This window comes from Delphinus delphis, chromosome 17 (assembly GCF_949987515.2).
Source record: "Delphinus delphis chromosome 17, mDelDel1.2, whole genome shotgun sequence".
Lineage (NCBI taxonomy): Eukaryota > Metazoa > Chordata > Mammalia > Artiodactyla > Delphinidae > Delphinus > Delphinus delphis.
In genome coordinates, this window is record NC_082699.1 from 36,592,465 (window position 1) to 36,615,697 (window position 23,233).

Genomic DNA, 23,233 nt, shown 5'->3' on the forward strand with positions numbered 1-23,233 from the left:
ATTAGCTGTTATTATTAGAGTTCCTAAAAATGTTACTTGGAAAGCATCCAGGGCCAAATAAACAGTGTTTACTTTCAATTGTTTGCTTATCTAGTTCCCACAGCAAAAGGAGAGAGAAATATTCCCCCCTTATTTCTCTTCTATTCTAAACCCATTTGTTTTTCTCCCAGAAGAAAGGAGGTGTACTTGTTTGGCTGTGGAAAATGGGGAGGGGTGCACATTAGGTTTGCATCCTGACTCATCCTGCCCCATATGTCTATCAATACCTCCAGGATGGGGTGTGCATTGCCCTGCAAGCTGTGAAATCAGATGGCTTCAGGCACATGCTTTTTCCTGAGTGGAATCATGAAGGACTCTCCTTTGCCTGGTCTGAATTTAAGAGGTCTTAAGAGTTTCATCTTTATTCATGGACTCAACAGGTGTGGCCTCCACTGCTAGTGAGCAGTCATCTGTGGTTCGGCACTTGACAAAGGTGATTTTACTGTATGATGAATCTTATTGAATGTTACAGCTAAGAACTCTATTGTCTGTCAGTGGATAGGGTTTGAGGTACAGCCATGTGTACCAGTCCTGAGATGAAACAATGCTGGATTGTATGTTATCAGTTTCATAAAGCATACGCTTGCTGTCAATAATGTTTATTCTTGGGCTTCCCTGGTGGCGCAGTGGTTGAGAGTCCGCCTGCCGATGCAGGGGACATGGGTTTCTGCCCCGGTCCAGGAAGATCCGACATGCCGCGGAGCGGCTGGGCCCGTGAGCCATGGCCGCTCAGCCTGCGCATCCGGAGCCTGTGCTCCGCAGCGGGAGAGGCCACAACAGTGAGAGGCCCACGTACCGCAAAAAAAAAAAAAAAAAAAAAAAAAGTTCATTCTTTAAAAAATACATATGTTTGACAATACGGTTCTTTGAGTTGTGGCATATTAAGCCCTTGAACTCACAGATTCAGTTTTATCAACATGATGATCATCTTACACGAATGTTAGCCTTTCTCACTCATCACCCAAGGACATCCTGAAACAGCAAGTCTGAATATGTGTAAGGAGGGACTGAGGTGGATCAAATCAGGAGAGAGGGAGGGGTGCAGAAAGTGGCGTGGAGCTAGATTTAGGTAGAAAATAATTTCCTAAAAAACTTTTACTCTTATTGAGGTTCGTAATCCATAAAATTTGACCTTATTTCCAGAGAAAAAGGATCCGTGATCTTGTGAATTTGAGTGTCTGTAAATTTTTTCCCAAGCTTCTCAGCAGCAAAACTTGTTCTTTGGCCAATTGTAACTGCTATTTTGCCACGGTAAGAGAACTTTCCATGTATCTACTTTACTGCATGTCTTTCCAGGGTAGGAATGCAGCACAAGACTCTACATTAACTGAGAAATCAGATGGTAAAAGAATCACTTTGGCCATTCTCTGTGTGAACATTTTTTGATGATAAAATAAGTAATTCCATATGTAAATGAATTGTTAGTATTCAATTCCTATTTCTCTTGTAATGTCCTTGGTCTTTTGTCTTTTGAATCAATTAGGTCAGTTGCAAGAGAATAAAAAAAGAAAAAGAAAGAAAGAGAAACAGACCACAGTTTAAGTCAAAACACGATAATACTGTCCGCTCAACATATGGTGTTTACAGATCTTAAAAACAGAATCAGGAGGAATGTTTCAGATTAGAAGGGATTTTTCCACATCAGGAGTGGTTTTAATTTGTAAGCTTTTTAAATTTTTGGTCTTGGAGTAGTTCTTACTACAGTCAATAAACTGGTTAGTGAAATGAAGGTAAAATATTATAATTATTTCATTAAATAAGATTTGTATGTCCCCATTAGAGACAAATAATTGTTTACATGTAATAATTGCATAAAACAATTGTTTGGCTATGGAAAATAATTCAAATAATTGCATATAATTGTTTTTTATTTCATAAGTACATAAATATCCTCCATATATATATTCTCCATATATATATTCCACACCTCTTTTAAGACACAATGTGATGTGAGAAGTTGTGAAATAGAGCCAGCTAGAAAATATTTGCTCTGAGCCACAGCAACATGGCTTTTTTTTTTTTAACATCTTTATTGGAGTATAATTGCTTTACACTGGTGTGTTAGTTTCTGCTTTTTAAAAAGAGAAACAGTTATACATATATATATGTCCCCATATCTCTTCCCTCTTGCATCTCCCTCCCTCCACCATCCCTATCCCATCCTTCTAGGTGGTCACAAAGAACCAAGCTGATCTCCCTGTGCTATGTGGCTGCTTCCCACTAGCTATCTATTTTGCATTGGGTAGTGTATATATGTCCATGCCACTCTCTCACTTTGTCCCAGTTTACTCTTCCCCCTCCCCATATCCTCAAGTCCATTCTCTAGTAGGTTTGTGTCTTTATTCCTGTCTTGCACCTAGGTTCTTCATGAACTTTTTTTTTTTTAGATTCCATATATATGTGTTAGCATATGGAATTCGTTTCTCTCTTTCTGACTTACTTCACTCTGTATGACAGACTCTAGGTCTATCCACCTCACTACAAATAACTCAATTTTGTTTCTTTTTATGGCTGAGTAATATTCCATTGTACATATGTGCCACATCTTCTTTATCCATTCATCTGTTGATGGACCCTTAGGTGGCTTCCATGTTATGGCTACTGTAAATAGAGCTGCAATGAACATATTGGTACATGGCATTTTTGAATTATGATTTTCTCAGAGTATATGCCCAGTAGTGGGATCACTGGATTGTATTGTAGTTCTATTTTTCATTTTTTAAGGAACGACCATACTGTTCTCCATAGTGGCTTTATCAATTTACATTCCCACCAGCAGTGCAAGAGAGTTTCCTTTTCTCCACATCCTCTCCAGCATTTATTGTTTGTAGATTTTTTGATGATGGCCATTCTGACTGGTGTGAGATGATATCTCATTGTAGTTTGGATTTGCATTTCTCTAATGATTAATGATGTTGAGCATGCTTTCATGTTTTTGTTGGCGATCTGTATATCTTCTTTGGAGAAATGTCTATTTAGGTCCTCTGCCCATTTTTGGATTGGGTTGTTGTTTTTTTGATATTGAACTGCATGAGCTGCTTGTAAATTTTGGAGATTATTCCTTTGTCAGTTGCTTCATTTGCAAATATTTTCTCCCATTCTGAGGGTTCTCTTTTCGTCTTATTTATGGTTTCCTTTGCTGTGCAAAAGCTTTTAAGTTTCATTAGGTCCCACTTGGTTATTTTTGTTTTTATTTCCATTACTCTAGGAGGCGGGTCAAAAAGGATCTTGCTGTGATTTATGTCATAGAGTGTTCTGCCTATGTTTTCCTCTAAGAGTTTGATAGTGTCTGGCCTTACATTTAGGTCTTTAATCCATTTTGAGTTTATTTTTGTGTATGGTGTTAGGGAGTGTTCTAACTTCATTCTTTTACATGTAGCTGTCCAGTTTCCCCAGCATCACTTATTGAAGAGGCTGTCTTTTCTCCACTGTATGTTCTTGACTCCTTTATCAAAGATAAGGTGACCATATGTGCATGGGTTTATCTCTGGGCTTTCTAACCTCTTCCATTGATCTATATTTCTGTTTTTGTGCCAGTACTATACTGTCTTGATTACTGTAGCTTTGTAATATAGTCTGAAGTCACAGAGTCTGATTCCTCCAGCTCCATTTTTCATTCTTAACATGGCTTTGGCTATTCGGGGTCTTTTGTGTTTCCATACAAATTGTGAAATTTTTTGTTCTAGTTCTGTGAAAAATGCCAGTGGTAGTTTGATACGGATTGCATTGAATCTGTAGATTGCTTTGGGTAGTAGAGTCATTTTCACAATGTTGATTCTTCCAATCAAAGAACATGGTATATCTCTCCATCTATTTGTATCATCATTAGTTTCTTTCAACAGTGTCTTATACATTTCTGCATACAAGTCTTTTGTCTCTTTAGGTAGGTATATTCCTAGATATTTTACTCTTTTTGTGGCAGTGGTAAATGGGACTGTTTCCTTAATTTCTCTTTCAGATTTTTCATCATTAGTGAATAAGAATGCCAGAGATTTCTGTGCATTAATTTTGTATCCTGCTACTTTACCAAATTCATTGATTAGTTCTAGTATTTTTCTGGTAGCATCTTTAGGATTCTCTATGTACAGTGTCACATCATCTGCAAAAAGTGACAGCTTTACTTCTTCTTTTCCTATTTGGATTCCTTTTATTTACTTTTCTTCTGTGATTGCTGTGGCTCAAACATCCAAAACTATGTTTAATAATAGTGGTGAGAGTGGGCAACCTTGCCTTCTTCCTGATCATAGTGGAAATGGTTTCAGTTTTTCACCATTGAGTATGATGTTGGCTGTGGGTTTGTCATATATGGCCTTTATTATGTTGAGAAAAGTTCCCTCTATGCCTACTTTCTGCAGGGTTTTTATCATAAATTGGTGTTGAAATTTGTTGAAAGCTTTCTGTGCATCTATTGAGATGATCATTTTTTTTTTTTTAGATCTGTGTTTGAATTCTTTTTTTTTTTTAACACCTTTATTGGAGTATAATTGCTTTACAATGGTATGCTAGTTTCAGCTTCACAACAAAATGAATCAGTTATATATATACATATGTTCCCATATCTCTTCCCGCTTGCGTCTCCCTCCCTCCCACCCTCCCTATCACACCCCTCCAGGCGGTCACAAAGCACCGAGCTGATCTCCCTGTGCTATGCGGCTGCTTCCCATAGCTATCTACCTTACGTTTGGTAGTGTATATATGTCCATGCCTCTTTATCGCTTTGTCACCGTTTACACTTCCCCCTCCCCATAGCCTCAAGTCCATTCTCTAGTAAGTCTGTGTCTTTATTCCTGTTTCACCCCTAGGTTTTTCATGACATTTTTTTTTCTTAAATTCCATATACATGTGTTAGCATACGGTATTTGTCTCTCTCTTTCTGACTTACTTCACTCTGTATGACAGACTCTAGGTCTATCCACCTCATTACAAATAGCTCAATTTCGTCTCTTTTTATGGCTGAGTAATATTCCATTGTATATATGTGCCACATCTTCTTTATCCATTCATCTGATCATATGTTTTTTCTCCTTCAGTTTGTTAATATGATGTATCATGTTGATTGATAGTTTTCTTTCTTTGTGACATCTCTGTGTGGTTTTGGTTTCAGAGTGACGGTAGCCTCGTACGATGAGTTTGGGAGTGTTCTTCCCTCTGCTATATTTTGGAAGAGTTTGAGAAGGATAGGTGTTAGCTCTTCTCTAAATGTTTGATCGAACACACCTTTGAAGCCATCAGGTCCCAGACTTTTGTTTGTTGGAAGATTTTTAATCACAGTTTCAATTTCAGTGCTTGTGTTTGGTCTGTTCATATTTTCTATTTCTTCCTGGTTCAGTCTTGAAATGTTGTGCATTTCTAAGAATTTGTCCATTTCTTCCAGGTTGTCCATTTTATTGACATATAGTTGCTTGTAGTAATCTCTCATGATCCTTTGTATTTCTGCAGTGTCAGTTGGTACTTCTCCTTTTCCATTTCTAAATCTATTGATTTGAGTCTTCTCCCTTTTTTTCATGATTAATCTGGCTAATGTTTTATCAATTTTGTTTATCTTCTCGAAGAACAGCTTTTAGTTTTATTGATATTTGCTATCATTTCCTTCATTTCTTTTTCATTCATTTCTGCTCTGATCATTATGATTTCTTCCCTTCTGCTAACTTTAGGGTTTTTTGGTTCTTCTTTCTCTAATTGTTTTAGGTGTAATGTTAGGTTGTTTATTTGAGATGTTTCTTGTTTCTTAAGGTAGGATTGTATTGCTATAAACTTCCCTCTCAGAACTGCGTTTTCTGCATCCCATAGGTTTTGGGTCATTGTGTTTTCAATGTCATTTGTTTCTAGGTATTCTTTGATTTCCTCTTTGATTTCTTCAGTGATATCTTAGTTATTAAATAGTATATTGTTTAGCCTCCATGTGTTTTTATTTTTTACAGATTTTTTCCTGTAATTGATATTAAGTCTCATATCACTGTGGTTGGAAAAGATACTTGATATGCTTTCAATTTTCTTAAATTTACCAAAGCTTGATTTGTGACCCAAAGTATGATCTATCCTAGAGAATGATCCATGAGCACCTGAGAAGAATGTGTATTCTGTTGTTTTTTGATGCAATGTCCTATAAATATCAATTAAGTCCATCTTGTTTAATGTATCATTTAAAGCTGTGTTTCCTTATTTATTTTCATTTTGGATGATCTGTCCATTGGTGAAAGTGGGCTGTTAAAATCCAATACTATGATTTTGTACTGTTGATTTCCCCTTTTATGGCTGTTAGTATTTGCCTTATGTATTCAGGTGCTTCTATGTTGGATGCATAAATATTTACAGTTTTTATGTCTTCCTCTTGGATTGATCCCTTGATCATTATGTAGTGTCCTTCTTTTCTCTTGTAATGGTCTTTGTTTTAAAGTCAATTTTTTCTGATATGAGAATTGCTACTCCAGCTTTCTTTTGATTTCACTTTGCATGGAATATCTTTTTCCATGTCCTCACTTTCAGTCTATATGTGTCCCTAGGTGTGCAGTGGGTCTCTTTAGACAGCATATATAGGCGTCTTGCTTTTGTATCCATTCAGGCAGGCTATGTCTTTTGGTTGGAGCATTTAATGCATTTACATTTAAGGTAATTATCGATATGTATGTTCCTATTACCATTTTCTTTAATTGTTTTGGCTTTGTTATTGTAGGCCTTTTCCTTCACTTGTGTTTCCTAACTAGAGAAGTTCCTTTATCATTTGTTATAAAGCTCGTTTGATGGTGTTGAATTCTCTTAGGTTTTGCTTGTCTGTAAAGGTTATAATTTCTCTGTCAAATCTGAATGAAATCCTTGTTGGGTAGAGTAATCTTGGTTGCAGGTTTTTCTCCTTCATCACTTTAAATAAGTCCTGCCACTCCCTTTTGGCTTGCAGGGTTTCTGCTGAAAGATCAGCTGTTTACCTTATTGGGATTCCATTGTGTGTTATTTGTTGTTTTTCCCTTGCTGCTTTTAATATTTTTTCTTTGTATTTAATTTTTGATAGTTTGATTAATATGTGTCTTGACGTTTTTCTCCTCTGATTTATCCTGTATGGGACTCTCTGTGCTTCCTGGACTTGATTAACTATTTCTTTTCCCATATTAGGGAAGTTTTCCACTCTAATCTCTTCAAATATTTTCTCAGTCCCTTTCTTTTTCTCTTCTTCTTCTGGGATCTCTATAATTCGAATGTTGGTGCATTTAGTGTTGTCCCAGAGGTCGCTGAGACTGTCCTCAATTCTTTTCATTCTTTTTTCTTTATTCTGCTCTGCAGTCGTTATTTCCACCATTTTATCTTCCAGGTCACTTATCCGTTCTTCTGCCTCAGTTATTCTGCTATTGATCCTTTCTAGAGAATTTTTAATTGCATTTATTGTGTTGTTCACCACTGTTTGCTTGCTCTTTAGTTCTTCTAGGTCCTTGTTAAACGTTTCTTGTATTTTCTCCATTGTATTTCTAAGATTTTGGATCATCTTTACTATCATTATTCTGAATTCTTTTTCAGGTAGACTGCCTATTTCCTCTTCATTTGTTAGGTCTTGTGGGGTTTTGCCTTGCTCCTTCATCTGCTGTGAGTTTCTCTGTCTTCTCGTTTTGCTTAACTTACTGTGTCTGGGATCTCCTTTTCGTAGGCTGCAGGTTCATAGTTCCCATTGTTTTTGGTGTCTGTCCCCAGTGTCTAAGATTGGTTCAGTGGATTTTGTAGGTTTCCTGGTGGAGGGGACTAGTGTACATGGCTGACTTTTGTCTCCCAGGAAAGTCTGCCCTCTGTTCACACCCTCTTGGTGCAGACAGCCCAGGACAGATGTCATGAGCGGTTCTGCCAAGCCAGCCAGTGAGAACAGGCAGGCAGACATCTGCAGGTGGCGGCCAGAAGGGAATCAATGTTGGATGGTCACTGAAAGTCGATTGCACAGAGAGGCTGTTTCTCCAACAGCAGAAGTTACCCTCTAAGAGCTCTTCATGTCTACATAGGCAGTAGGCCAAGGGTGATATACACCGAACACTTAAGCTGTCCAAACAAGAGCCTGGTGTATATTAAAATCCCAAACACCTGAATCACATCTGATTCTAAGATTATAACAAGTTTCCACCTAAAGCTTCTGAGCACTTAGGAAGGACAATATTACCACAATAAAATCACATGTGGAGTTGTTAAAAGTCCCAATGGCTAGACTATACCCCAGACCAATTAAGTCAGAATCTTTGGTGGTGACTCCAAGCATCAATACCTATCTCTAAACTGCCCTTGCAGAAGGCAGGATGCAGACAGAAAGAACCACTTCTCAAAGTGCAAAGCTGCAGTGTTTTTATATGTGGTGAGTTGAGGGTGTGGAGACTGAGCTCTGGACACCCAAAATTAAAATTTAAATCAATGGCTATGGAGATGTCATCATTTCTTAAGAAATTGTCTTTCAAGGGAAAGAACATGTGGCTAAGAGTCTCAAGATCTAATTATTATACTAAAATTTGCCAGTCACTTCAACTGAGAACCTCAGTATCACAGTCTGTATAATAAGAGAGTTGGATAGAGTGATCTCCAATATCCTCCCATTCCTCCTATTTCTGTTGTCAAATGCTGGTTTAAAACTTTGTACAATCTATTCTTTTCTCTTTAAAACTGTTAATTGATTTTTTTTTTGATGATTACAAAATAAGATTATCATAATTTTATATCTTAAAGCCTTTCTCCCACATTTCCACATAACATGTAATGGTAGATAAAACATTTTGAAATGCTTTATGCTCTGATCACTCCTATTTAATATTATATGGGAAATCATAACCAGTGCAACAAGGGAAGAAAAATAATTTTAAAAATTGGAAAAGAGAAATAAAACTTTTAAAAAAAATTTTAAGATGAATGATTGTCTATGTAGAAAATACTGAAGATTTAAAAAAAAAAAGAAAGAAAGAAAGACTACTGGATCTAGTAAGTAAGTTTAGCAAGCTCTCAAGATATAAGATCAATGTTCAAATATCAGTTGTATTTTTATATTCAAGCACTGAAAAATTGCATGTTAAAATGTTTAAAGTACTATTTAAAAAAGCATCCAAAAATAAACTAGAAATAAATCTAACAAATTTGTATGTTAAATCTAACAAGATTTGTATGTTAAGACTACAAAACATTGGTGAGAGTAATTAAAAAAATATATGGTGTCCATGGTTTAGAAGGATCAATGTTTATAAAGATGCCAATTCTCCCCAAACTGATTGATAGAGTCAATAAAATTCCAATCAAAAACCCAGAAGGCTTTTGTAGAAATGAAAAAGTGATCCTACTATTTATATGAAAAAAGCAGAGGGCATAGAATAACCAAAATAATTTTTAAAACCCCAAAGTTTAATGATTCACACTACCGGATTCCAAGACTTAACTATAAAGCTTCAGTAATCAGTGCAGTGTGACAAGACACATTTAACTTTCAGGGTTAGGTGGGAGCAGGAAGAGATGGATTAAAGAAGGCCACACCACATGTGCTCATTAATATGGGCAGGGACTCCACCCATGCACTGTACATATTTTTGTAAACAAAGTTTTATTGGAATACGACAATGTATGTCCATTTGCTTACATACTGTCTATGGCTGTTTTCACACCATAGTGTCAAAGTTGAATAGTTGCAACAGAGTCAGAGACCAAATGGATAAGGTTGCCAGATTTGTATTTTAGTAAATAAAAATACAAGAAGCTCAATCAAATTTGAATTTCAGATAAACCACAGAAAAATTTTATTATAAGTATGATCTGTGCAGTAATGTGGATATATTTATACTAAAAATTTATTTGTGGTTCATTTGAAATTCAAATTTAACTGGGTGCCATGTATTTTATCTCTATGTATAAATTTAAAGACTAAAATATTTACTATTTGGACCTTTATAGAAAATGTTTACCAACCCCTGATTTCAGGTAAGAAGGAAAACGTTTCTCAACAATTAATTAAATTGTCAACAAAATTATTTGAAATAGTTTTTCATTAAAAGAAGTTACAAAATTAACAAGGTGTAAATACATTTGGCTTTTTTTCAGTTACCAAGATTAAAATATGATACCTAAAGCTATAACAAGTTCACTATTTTTTTTCACCAGCTTCAGAACTTCCAGGAAACCCCTCTAAATATGAGGGTATACCATTATTTGAAGCAGTGGATCACAAACATGCACATCAGATTTACTTAGGGTGCATTTTAAAAATACAGATTGTTAGGCCTCAGCCCCCAAAATTATGATTCATTATATCTGAAATGGAAACAAGGAATTTTTTTTTAAGTTTTACAGATAATTTTTATGTACAGACTAGAGAACGGGTGACTTGTGCAGTGGTTTGCAAACTTTAATATGCATCAGGGCCTGCTGAAACACAGATTGCTGGGCCCTAACTCCAGAGATTTTGATTCAGTAAGTCTGAATGGGACTCAAGAGTGTCTAACAATTTTCCAAGTGATGCTAGTACATTCTGCTGGTCTGGAGACTTCATTTTGACAAAGAATGATTTAAAATTTTTCATGCAGCTAACTTATGATTTTCTTAAGTTCAGATCTAGATTTTAAACCTAGTATACAAAATAATGGAAGTCTAATGCCACAAAATGAATTGTATTGCTTGCTATTCCACCATAGTATTAATTTACCTAAAAAAGAAATGATAAAGTTTTTGTGTTTCAGACCATGCTTTGCTGTAACTCAGAAAGTCTCTAATCTTGTCAAAAAGTATTGAGAATGTGATCCAACCTTAAGTCTTAAATATGCCATTGAAAGCTTATTGTAAAAATAGAACTAACTACTAATAAACCAATTCAGCAAACTAATGAAATACTTAGGAATAAATTCAACCAAAGAAGTGAAGAAGTTATACACTGAAAACTATAAATATGGAAAGAAATTAAAGATTTAAATCAATAGAAAGACATACCATGTTCATGGATTAGAAAGCTTAATATTATTAAGATGGCAATACTCCACAAATTGATAAACTAGCAAATTTATCCTAAAATTTATGTGTAAATGCAAAGGAACTAGAATAGACAAAAAATCTTGAAAAGGAAGAATTGTGTTAGAGAGTTTACGTTTCCCAATTTCAAAACTTACTAGAAAGCTATGGTAAGCAAAAAAAAAAAAACAAAAAAATGTACTAGCTTAAGAATAGACATATAGAACAATGGAATATAATTGAGAGTCCAGAAGTACACCTTCACATTTACAGCCAATTGCTTTCTGACAAATATGACAATAGTTTTTTCAACAAATGGTGCTAGGACTGCTAGATATTCACATGAAGAACAATGAAGTTGAACTCTTACCTTATACCATATATAAAAAATAACTCAATCTGGATTGAAGAACTAAGCCTAAGAGGTAAAAGTTATAAAAATATTAGAATGAAACTTAGGTATAAATCTTTGTAAACTTGGATTAAGCAATGGTTTCTTAGATGTCACGCCAAGAGCACAAACAACAAGAAAAAAATAAACTGGAAATCATCATAATTAAAAACTTCTGTGCTTCAAAGGACACTATTAAGAAAGTGAAAAAAGGAGGCAGAGTCAAGATGGTGGACTAGGAGGAGGCAGAGTTCCCTTCTCCGCACAACTAGGGCACCTACCAGGCACTAGTGGGGGACCACGGACACCTGAGGGGATGGAAGGAACCCCTAAACAACTGGGTAGGATGTGGCTGGAGATAGGGGATGAGAAGTAGAGGCAGGACAGGACCAGCACCGCTGAGGGGTTGCTGGGGGAAGAGAGGGGTTCCCACACCTGGAGGGGCCCACCCACGGTTAGGGGATCAACATGTCAATGGGGACGGAGGGTCCCTTGGGAGGGTGGAGGATCAGAAGGGAATGAGGCCAGGGTGCCCCTGCCCACTTGGGCCCAAGGGAGCCTGCTGAGGTCCTGGACCTGATTCTCTGCCCAGTGAGGTCCCCTCCAGCCACGTGAGTCCTGAAGGAGTAGTGGGGGAGGAAAAGTAAAGGCTGGCAAGATGGGACTGGTGCCTCTGAGGGGCAGCTGAGGGAGGTGAGGGGTTCCCATGCCCGGAGGGGCCCACCCACAGTTAGGGGATCAACAGGGATGGGGTAGGCCCTTGGGAGAGGGGAGAATTGGAAGGGAATGAAGCCATCTTTTCCCCTACCCACTTGGGCCCCAGAGAGCCTACTGAGATCCCAGGCCTAATCCTCTGCCCTCCAATGCTCCCTCCTGATGCGCTGAGCTGAAGCCCTGCCTCCGCAGCCCAACCCAGGTGCTTACCTCCAAACTCCACACTCCAGGCCCCCCTCCAGCCTTACTGCCTTTCTCAGCAGCACCATGTTTAATGTTGCCCTTGCTTAGGCCCTGCTCCCAAGGCCTTTTCTGGCCACGTGGGTCCTGAGCCTAGGCCCTGCCTCCACCTTAAACCCCATCCCACCTAAGCCCTGCCACCGCCTAAGTCCTGGCCCCACAGCCAAAGCATTTCTGACCTTTCTGGGTTTTTTTAGGTTTTTTTTAACATCTTTATTGGAGTATAATTGCTTTACAATGGTGTGTTAGTTTCTGTTTTACAACAAAATGAATCAGTTATATATATACATATGTTCCCATATCTCTTCCCTCTTGCGTCTCCCTCCCTCCCACCCTCCCTATTTGGTTCTGTTTTACTTTGTTGTTGTTGACTCATTTACATCTTTATTTTTTCTAATAAATTTATATTTTTCTAATTTTATTTTATTTATATTTTATTATTGTTCTCCTCCTTTTGGCTTGTTCTCCCCCCCTTTTTTTTCTTTTTTTTCTTTTTCTGTTGTGGTTCTGTTTTACCTTGTTGTAGTTGTTTCACCTATATTTTTATTTTTCCTAAGATATTTTCTATTTTTATTTCATGTTTTATTCTTTGTTATTGTACTCTCCTTTTTTTTTTCTTTTGTCACACTGCATGGCTTGTGGAATCTTATTTCCCAGGCCAGGGGTCAGGCCTGAGCTCCTGTGGTGGGAGTGCCAAGTCCAAACCACTGCACTAACAGAGAAACTCAGACCCCAGGGAATATTAAACAGAGTGAGGTCTCCTGGAGTTTCTCAACTCAGCACCAAGGCCCAGCTCTTCCCAACTGCCTGCAAACTCCAGTGTTGGACAACTCAGGCCAAACAACCAGTAAGACAGGAACACAGCACCACCCAAGTAAAAAAAAAATATGTTACAAACAACGGAGCAAAGTAAAACCTACAAGACCAAATAAACAAAGAGAAAATAGGCAACCTAGCAGAAAAAGAATTCAGAGTAAAGATAGTAAACGTGATCCAAAATCTTGGAAATAAAATGGAGGCACAGATTGAGAAAATACAAGAGAAGTTTAACAAACACCTACAAGAACTAAAGAACAAATGGTGATGAACAACACAATAACTGAAATGAAAAATACACTAGAAGGAATCAATAGTAGAATAACTGAGGCAGAACAGCAAATAAGTGAGCTGGAAGATAGAATGGTGGAAATAATTGCTGAGGAGGAGAATCAAATAAAAAAAGAATGCAAAGAATTGAGGACAGTCTTGGAGACCTCTGAGACATTAAATGCACCAACATTTGAATTATAGGGGTCCCAGAAGAAGAAGAGAAAGAAAAACGGCCTGAGAAAATATTTGAAAAAAATTTTAAAATATCTGAAAATATTATATTCAAAAACTTCCCTAACATGGGAAAAGAAATAACCACCCAAGTCCAGGAAGTGCAGAGAGTCTCATACAGTATAAACCTAGGAAAAATACACCAAGACACATATTAATCAAACTAACAAAATTTAGTTCAATGAAAAAATATTAAAAGCAGCAAGGGAAAAGCAACAAATAACATACAATGGAATCCCCATAAGGTTATCAGCTGATTTTTCAGTAGAAATTCTGCAGGCCAGAAGGGAGTGGCAGGATATATTTAAAGTGATGAAAGGGAAAAACCTACAACCAAGCTTACTCTACCCAGTGAGGATCTCATTCAGATTCAATGGAAAAATCAAAAGCTTTACAGTCAAGCAAAAGCTAAGAGAATTCAGCACAACAAAACCAGCTTTACAACAAATGTTACAGGAAATTCTCAAGGCAGGAAACACAAGAGAAGAAAAGGACCCACAAAAACAAACACAAATCAATTAAGAAAATGGTAATAGGAACATACATCTCAATAATTATCTTGAATGTAAATGGATTAAATGCTCCAACAAAAATACACAGACTGGCTCAATGGATACAAAAACAAGACCCATACATATGTTGTCTACAAGAGACCCACATCAGACCTAAGGACACATACAGGCTGAAAGTGAAGGGCTGGAAAAAGATATTCCATGCAAATGGAAATCAAAAGAAAGCTGGAGTAGCAATATTCATATCAGATAAAATACACTTTAAAATAAAGACTGTTACAAGAGATAAGGAAAGGGACTTCCTTGGTGGTGCAGTGGTTAGGAATCCGCCTGCTAATGCAGGGAACACGTGTTCAATCCCTGGTCTGGGAAGATCTCACATGCCATGGAGCAACTAAGCCTGTGTGCCACAACTACTGAGTCTGTGCTCTAGAGCACGTGCCTACAGCCCATGCTCCACAGCAAAAGAAGCCCCCGCACAGCAACGAAGAGTAACCCCCACTCGCCGCAACTAGAGAAAGCCTGCGCACAGCAACAAAGACCAACTTAGACAAAAATTAAAATAAATAAAATAAAATAAATTTATTTAAAAAGGAGAGATATAAGGAATGACTCTACATAATGATCATGGGAATAATCCAAGAAGAAAGCATAACAGTTATAAATAATTATGCACCCAACATAGGAACACCTCAATACATAAGGCAAATGCTAACAGCCATAAAAGGGGAAATCAACAGTAACACAATAATAGTGGGGGACTTTAACACCCAACTTACACCAATGGATAGATCATCCAGCTAGAAAATAAATAAGGAAACACAAGCTTTAAATGACACAGTAGACCAGATTGACTTAACTGATATTTGTAGGATATTCCACTGGAAGGAAAAAGAATACACTTTATTCTCAAGTGCACATGGAACATTCTCCACAATAGATCTCATTTTGGGTCACAAAACAAGACTTGGAAAATTTAAGAAAATTGAAATCATATCAAGCATCTTTTCCAACCACAAGGCTATGAGATTAGAAATAAATTACAGGGGAAAAATGTGAAAAACACAAACACATGAAAGCTAAACAGTGTGCTGCTAAATAACCAAGAGATCACTGAAGAAATCAAAGAAATAAAAAAACACCTAGAAACAAATGACAAAAACAAAACAATCCAAAGTCTATGGGATGCAGCAAAAGCAGTTATAAGAGGGAAGTTCATAACAATTCAATCTCACCTCAAAAAACAAGAAAAATCTCAAATAAACAACCTAACTTTACACCTAACTCACCTACAAAAAGAAGAACAAAGAAATGCCAAAGTTAGTGTATGGAAATAAATCATAAAGATCAGAGCAGAAATAAATGAATTAGAAATGTAGAAAACAATAGGAAAGATCAATAAAACTAAAAGTTGGGGTTTCCCTGGTGGCACAGTGGTTGAGAGTCCACCTGCTGATGCAGGGGACACGGGTTCATGCCCCGGTTCGGGAAGATCCCACATGCCGTGGACCAGCTAGGCCCGTGAGCCATGACCGTTGAGGAAGTACAAAGGCTCATAAGAGACTACTACAAGCAACTATATGCCAAAAAAATGGACAGTCTGAAAGAAATGGACAAATACTTAGAAAGGAACAACTTTCCAAGACTGAACCAGGAAGAATTAGAAAATATAAACAGAACAATCACAAGTAATTAAATTTATAGTGTATTTAAATTCTTCAAACAAACAAAAGTCCAGGACCAGTTGGCTTCACCAGCAAATTCTGACAAACATTTAAAGAACAGCTAACACCTCTCCTTCTCAAAATCTTCCAAAAAATTGCAGATGGAGGAATACTCTCAAACTCATTCTGTGAGGCCACCATCACCCTAATACCAAAACCTGACAAAGATATCACAAGAAAAGAAAATTATGGACCAATATCACTGATGAACATAGACATAAAATTCTCAACAAAATACTAGCAAACAGAATCCAACAACACATTAAAAAGATCATACACCATAATCAAGTTTGATTTATCCCAGTTATGCAAGGATTCTTCAATATATGGAAATCAATCAATGTGCTACACCATATTAACAAATTAAAGAATAAAAACCATATGATCATCTCAATAGAGGCAAAAAAAGCTTTTGACAAAATTCAACACCCATTTATGATAAAAACTTTCCAGAAGTGGGCATAGAGGGAACCTACCTCAACATAATAAAGGCCAGTAATGACAAACCCACAGCCAACATCATTCTCAATGGTGAAAAACTGAAAGCATTTCCTCTAGATCAGGAACAAAACAAGGGTGTCCATTCTCACCACTATTATTCAACATAGTATTGGAAGTCCTAGCCATGGCAATCAGAAAATAAAAAGAAATAAAAGGAATCCAATTGGAAAAGAAGAATTAAAACTGTCACTGTTTGCAGATGACATGATACCATACATAGAAAACCCTAAAGATGCTACCAGAAAACTACTAGAATTAATCAGTGAATTTGGTAAGGTTGCAGGTTGCAAAATTAATGCACAGAAATCTCTTACATTCCTATACACTAAAAACAACAAATCAGAAAGAGAAATTAAGGAAACAATCCCATTTACCACTGCAACAAAAAGAATAAAATACCTAGGAATAAACCTACCTTAGGAGGCAAAAGAACTGTACTCAGAAAACTATAAAACACTGATGAAAGAAACCAAAGATGACACAAACAGTTGGAAAGATATACAATGCTGCTGGATTGGAAGAATCAATATTGTGAAAATGACTATACTACCCAAAGCAATCTACAGATTCAGTGCAATCCTTATCAAATTACCAATGGCATTTTTCGCAGAATTAGAACAAAAAATTTTACCATTTTTATGGAAACACAAAAGACCCCGAATAGCCAAAGCCATCTTGAGAAAGAAGAATGCAGCTGGAGGAATCAGGACTCCCCAACTTCAAACAATAATATAAAGCTACAGAAATCAAGACAGTATGGTACTGGCACAAAAACAGAAATATAGATCAATGGTACAGGATAGAAAGCCCAGAGATAAACCCATGCACATGTGGTTACCTTATTTTTGATAAAGAGGCAAGAATATACAATGGAGATAAGACAGACTCTTTATTAAATGGTGCTGGGGAAACTGGACAACTACATGTAAAAGAATGAAAGTAGAACACTCCCTCACACCATACACAAAAATAAACACAAAATGGATTAAAGACCTAAATGTAAGACTGGATGCCATAAAACTCTTACAGGAAAACATAGGAAAAACACTTTGACATAAATCACAGCAAGATCTTCTATAATTCACCTTCTAAAGTAATGAAAATAAAAGTAAACAAATGGGGCCTAATGAAACTTAAAAGCATTTGCACAGCCTAGGAAACCATAAACAGGATGAAAAGACAACCCTCAGAATGGGAGAAAATATTTACAAATGAAGCAACTGACAAAGGATTAATCTCCAAAATATACAAGCAGCTCATGCAGCTCAATAACAAAAAAAACAAACAACCTAATACAAAAATGTGCAGAAGAGCTAAACAGACATTCTCCATAGAAGACATACAGAAAGGATGCTCAACATCACTAATCATTAGAGAAATGCAAATCAAAACTACAATGAGGTACCACCTCACACCAGTCAGAATGGCCTTCATCAAAAAATCTACAAACAATAAATTCTGGAGAAGGTGTGGAAAAAAGGGAACCCTCCTGCACTGTTGGTGGGAATGTAAATTTATACAGCCACTATGGCGAACAGTAGGAAGGTTCCTTAAAATACTAAAAATAGAACTACCATATGACCTAGCAATACCACTACTAGGCATATACCCTGAGAAAAGCATAATTCAAAAAACGTCACGTATCACAATGTTCATTGCAGCACTACTTACAATAGCCAGGACATGGAAGCAACCTAAGTGTCCATCGACAGATGAATGGATAAAGAAGATGTGGCACATATATACAATGGAATATTACTCAGCCATAAAAAGAAATGAAATTGAGTTATTTGTAGTGAGGAGGAGGGACCTAGAGTCTGTCATACAGAGTGAAGTAAGTCACAAAGAGAAAATCAAATACTGTATGCAAACCAATATATTTGGAACCTAAAAAAAAAATTTTTCTGATGAACCTAGGGGCAGGACAGGAATAAAGAAACAGATGTGGAGAATGGACTTGAGGACACAGGGAGAGGGAAGGGTAAGCTGGGACGAAGTGAAAGAATAACACTGACATATATACACTACTAAATGTAAAATAGATAGCTAGTGGGAAGCAGTTGTGTAACACAGGGAGATCATAAAAGGAAATGAAATTGGGTCATTTGTAGAGATGGACCTAGAGTCTAAATATCATATATTAACGCATATATGTGGAATCTAGAAAAATGGTACAGATGAAACTATTTGTAGGGCAGGAATAGAAATGCAGACATAGAAAATGGACGTGTGGACACAGTGGGGAAAGGGGAGCATGGGATGAATTGAGAGATTAGGTTTGACAAAAATACAATACCATGTGTAAAATAGATAGCTAATGGGAACCTGCTGTATAGCACAGGGAGCTCAGTTCAGTGCTCTCTGATGACCTAGATGGGTGGGATGATGGGAGAGGGAGGTCTAAGAGGAAGGAGATATATGTATACATATAGCTGATTCACTTCATTGTATAGCAGAAACTAACACAAATTGTAAAGCAATTATACTGCAATAAAATAAAAAACAGTGAACAGACAACTCACAGGAGAAACTTTTTGCAAATCATAAATCTGATAAGGGATTTGTATCTAGACTACATAAAGAGCTATAAAACTCAATAATAAAGAGTAAACCCAATTAAAAATAAGCAAAGGATCTGAATAGATAGCTCTCCGAAGAAGATATACAAATGTCTAAGATAGTGTAATTAACCAACATGGAAATAAAGATGAAAACCACAAGGAGATACCACCTCACAGCCACTAGGACGGCTATCATTACACACACACACGTAGACACACACAACAAACAGAGAGAAAATAATAAGTACCAGAGAGGATATAGAGAAATTGGAACACTTATGCATTGCTGATGGGAATGTAAAATGTTGCAGCCACTTTGGGAAACAGTCTGGTTGTTCCTTAAAAAGATTAAACATAAAGTTACTATATGATCCAGCAATTCCACTCCTATATATACACCCAAGATAAATTAAAATATATGTGCACACAAAAACTTGTACTCGAGTGTTCTTAGCAGCATTCTTCGTAATAGTGAAAAGGTGGAAACAACCCAAATGTCTATCAACTAATGAATGCAGTATACCTCTACAATAGAACATTATTCATCAATAAAAATAAATTATTTATATATGCTACAACATGGTTGAACTTTGAAAACATTATACTAAGTTAAATAATCAGTGTTAAAGAACCACATATTGTACAATTCCATTTATATATAATGTACAGAATTAGAAAATCTATAGAAGCAGAAAATCAATCAGAGGTTGCCTACGGTTCTTAGGAGTATGGGAGGATTAAAGAGTGGTAGCTAAGGGGTCCAGGGTTTCTTTTTAGGCAATGAATATGTTCTAAAATTGATTGTGGTGATGGATGCACAACTGTGAATATACTGAAAGGTGCTGAATTTTACACTCAAAGAATGAATTGTATAGTATACTAATTATATTTCAATGAAGCTTTTAAAAGAAAATAGAACTAACTATGTTAAGGACACTGTTCTGAAATAAAATCTATTAGGCATTTTGAGATTTAGTTCCCAAATTCTATTTCTAATTCTCTTTGAAAACATGTTTTTAAATTTATATTGAGCTGAGTATTTCTTGCTTAATTTTGCAGTCTTCATAGCAAAACTACAGCACCACATATTTCCTCTGTTTGTGCAAATAACCAGCCTTTGCTTCAAATGAATGTTTCTATTAACACTATGCCTAATTATTGAAATTAAACATGTGCAATTATGAGCTTCTTCTCACTGCCTCTCAACCTATCTTTTCCTCCTGCTGGTTCACTCTGAGGGACCTTGGCTCACTGAAGCTTGCCAGGGACACTTATTTGTATGAACGTGGCCTTAACTGGAAGTACTGTATCTAGTCTATCCTAAGAATTAAAATTTAAATACTTCTTTTCATCATCTTGATAAAAATCATAAACATATACATGTAATAAAACAAATAAGGAAAATTCCATTTAAAATAAAAAGCTCAGCTCCTGAAAGACTGCATTTTTAAGATAATCGTTTTTTATTTGATAAATACAAGCAAAATCCCAGAATCCCAAATCAATGTCCCAACACCAAAGTCATGGACTAAGGTGAGATTGTGTTTCCATGACAGAACATTTAAATTAAAAAAAAAGCTAGATAACTAATAATTTCAACTAACAAAATTGACACTTTCTGAAGTGTTGTGAGAGCATGTTTTCTCCTTTTTGTTTTCCTTTTTCTTTTTTTTTTAAATCAAGGGTGGTATTATTATTATGATATTATTATTATTAATTATTATTATTATTATTTATTTATGGCTGTGTTGGGTCTTCGTTTCTGTGCGAGGGCTTTCTCTAGTTGTGGCAAGCGGGGGCCACTCTTCATTGCGGTGCGCGGGCCTCTCACTATCGCGGCCTCTCTTGTTGCGGAGCACAGGCTCCAGACGCGCAGGCTCAGTAATTGTAGCTCACGGCTCCAGTTGCTCCGCGGCATGTGGGATCCTCCCAGACCAGGGCGCGAACTCGCGTCCCCTGCATTGGCAGGCAGACTCCCAACCACTGCGCCACCAGGGAAGCCCCCTTGTTTTCCTTTTAATCGTTCAATGCATTAATCTACTTCCTTTTCAATACTTTATACTTCACACCATTTTTCAGTGTGCCACAAATCCCCAACCCTTACTCTCAAACATTGTATCAAGGCTATAGTAATACTAGGGAGATTACCCATCATGACTAACTGGAAAATTGTTCTGATAGACACACTGCATAATCTTTGGAGGTTTCTACCAAGTAAAGCACACACCTCCCTTTGTAATAGGAAATATTGAGGTGAGTATATGGAAACCAGTACACGAGACAAAATATGATATTTTACATATTGAATTCTATAGGTATTCTACAATAAACATGTAAGAATTTAGTGAGATAATACATGTGAAGTGATACTATAAATTACAAAGTATTAGACGAAGTTTAGGTAGTACTGGTAGTAGTAACAGTAATCATTTCTAAGAACATGTTCATTGTTACTTATTTGCAAAACTGCATGGTTTGAGAAACTCAAAACTAAAATGGCAATCTGTAAAGTTCCAGGGATAAAAATCAAATCAAATTTACTCATATTGACATTTTCCTAGAAAAGAAAATATATTGTATTTTTCAGCATAATTTGGTGTAAAAAGGTTCTGTTATTATTGAATCTATTGAGACCTAGAAGATCATCAATAAACAGTGCTAAGTAGGTTCAATCCCAAGGAAAACAGCCCAGCCTCTGCTAATGAGATTTCCATGCAATACCAGGCCAAATTTGATTTTATTTCATTCAGTGACTTCACAGCCTCTGAATAAGAGCTTCCTGTGAACTTCTGCAGTTTAATAACTGCAGAAGTTCTGCAGTTTAATAAAAGTTGATCAAAATGGGGTTTTTAAGTAAATGCTTCAAGCAAATTGAGAATGGATACCCTTTCTCTGTAATAATTGTTTTGTGGGAAAAGGTTTAGTATCTTAAGATTCAATTCTTTGGAGGAAGGAGAATCATTAATGGTAAGAAATAAGCCCCCCTGGATTTCAACTGATCCCTCTTTCTTCCCTATGAAATCATAGTTATGGATGATAGAGAATATTTTTTAAACTCCTTATTTTATAAAATAAAAGTAGAGCTGATTAGCAGCAATCTTGAGCCCCAAACTAAGAATTAGTTTCAAAATACTTTGAGGCCCATATACCCATATTTGTCTAGTATGTGCTAAAGAAAGAGTAGGTTGAGTAATTACCTGGCCAGAAATCTGTTCCTGTTTCTATTTTTTTAGCCAATTTTATAATTTGTTAAATGAAAATTTAAGTACTTATAATTTTTCTGAATTTTTTAATGAATCTCCAATGCTTTAGCTTTTAGAATTAATGGTTTCATTTTTATATTAAAGATCCTGAAAATGCTTGATCCACTACAGAGCTGTAAGAAAAACTCAAAATATAAAACTTTCTCTTGGGGACCTTCAAGATGGTGGAGGAGTAAGACATGGAGATCACCTTCCTCCCCACAGATACACCAAAAATACATCTACATGTGGAACAACTCTTATAGAACACCTACTGAATGCAGGCAGAAGACCTCAGACTTCCCAAAAGGCAATAACCACCCCCCCCCAAAGTAACTGGGTAGAGCAAAAGAAAAAGGAAAAAAAAGAGACAAAAGAATAGGCATGGGACCTGCACCTCTGGGAGGGAGCTGTGAAGGAGGAAAAGTTTCCACACACTAGGAAGCCCCTTCACTGGTGGAGACAGGCAGTGGGCAGGGTGAAACTTCAGAACCACAGAGGAGAAAGCAGCAACAGGGTTGCAAAGGGTAAAGCAGAGAGATTCCCACACAGAGGATCAGTGCCAACCAGCATTCACCAGCCTGAGACGCTTGTCTGCTCACCCACCAGGGTGGGTGGGGGCTGGGAGCTGAGACTTGGGCTTTGGAAGTCAGACCCCAGGGAGAAGACTGGGGTTGACTGCATGAACACAGCCTGAAGGGGGTCAGTGCACCACAGCTAGCTGGGAGGGAGTCCAGGAAAAAGTCTGGACCTGCCTAAGAGGCAAGAGACCATTGTTTCAGGGTGCACAAGGAGAGGGGATTCCTTCCCTGTCTGCCCACAGAAGTCAGAGTGCCACCTAAATGAGCTCCAGAGATGGGCATGAGCCACAGCTATCAGCACAGACCTCAGAGATGGGCATGAAATGCTAATGCTGCTGCTGCAGACACCAAGAATCCTGTATGCAAACACAGGTCACTATCCATGCACCCACACACACACACACACACACACACCAGGAGCCTGCACAGAATTACACTGCCAGGGTCCTGTGATCCAGGGACAAGTTCCC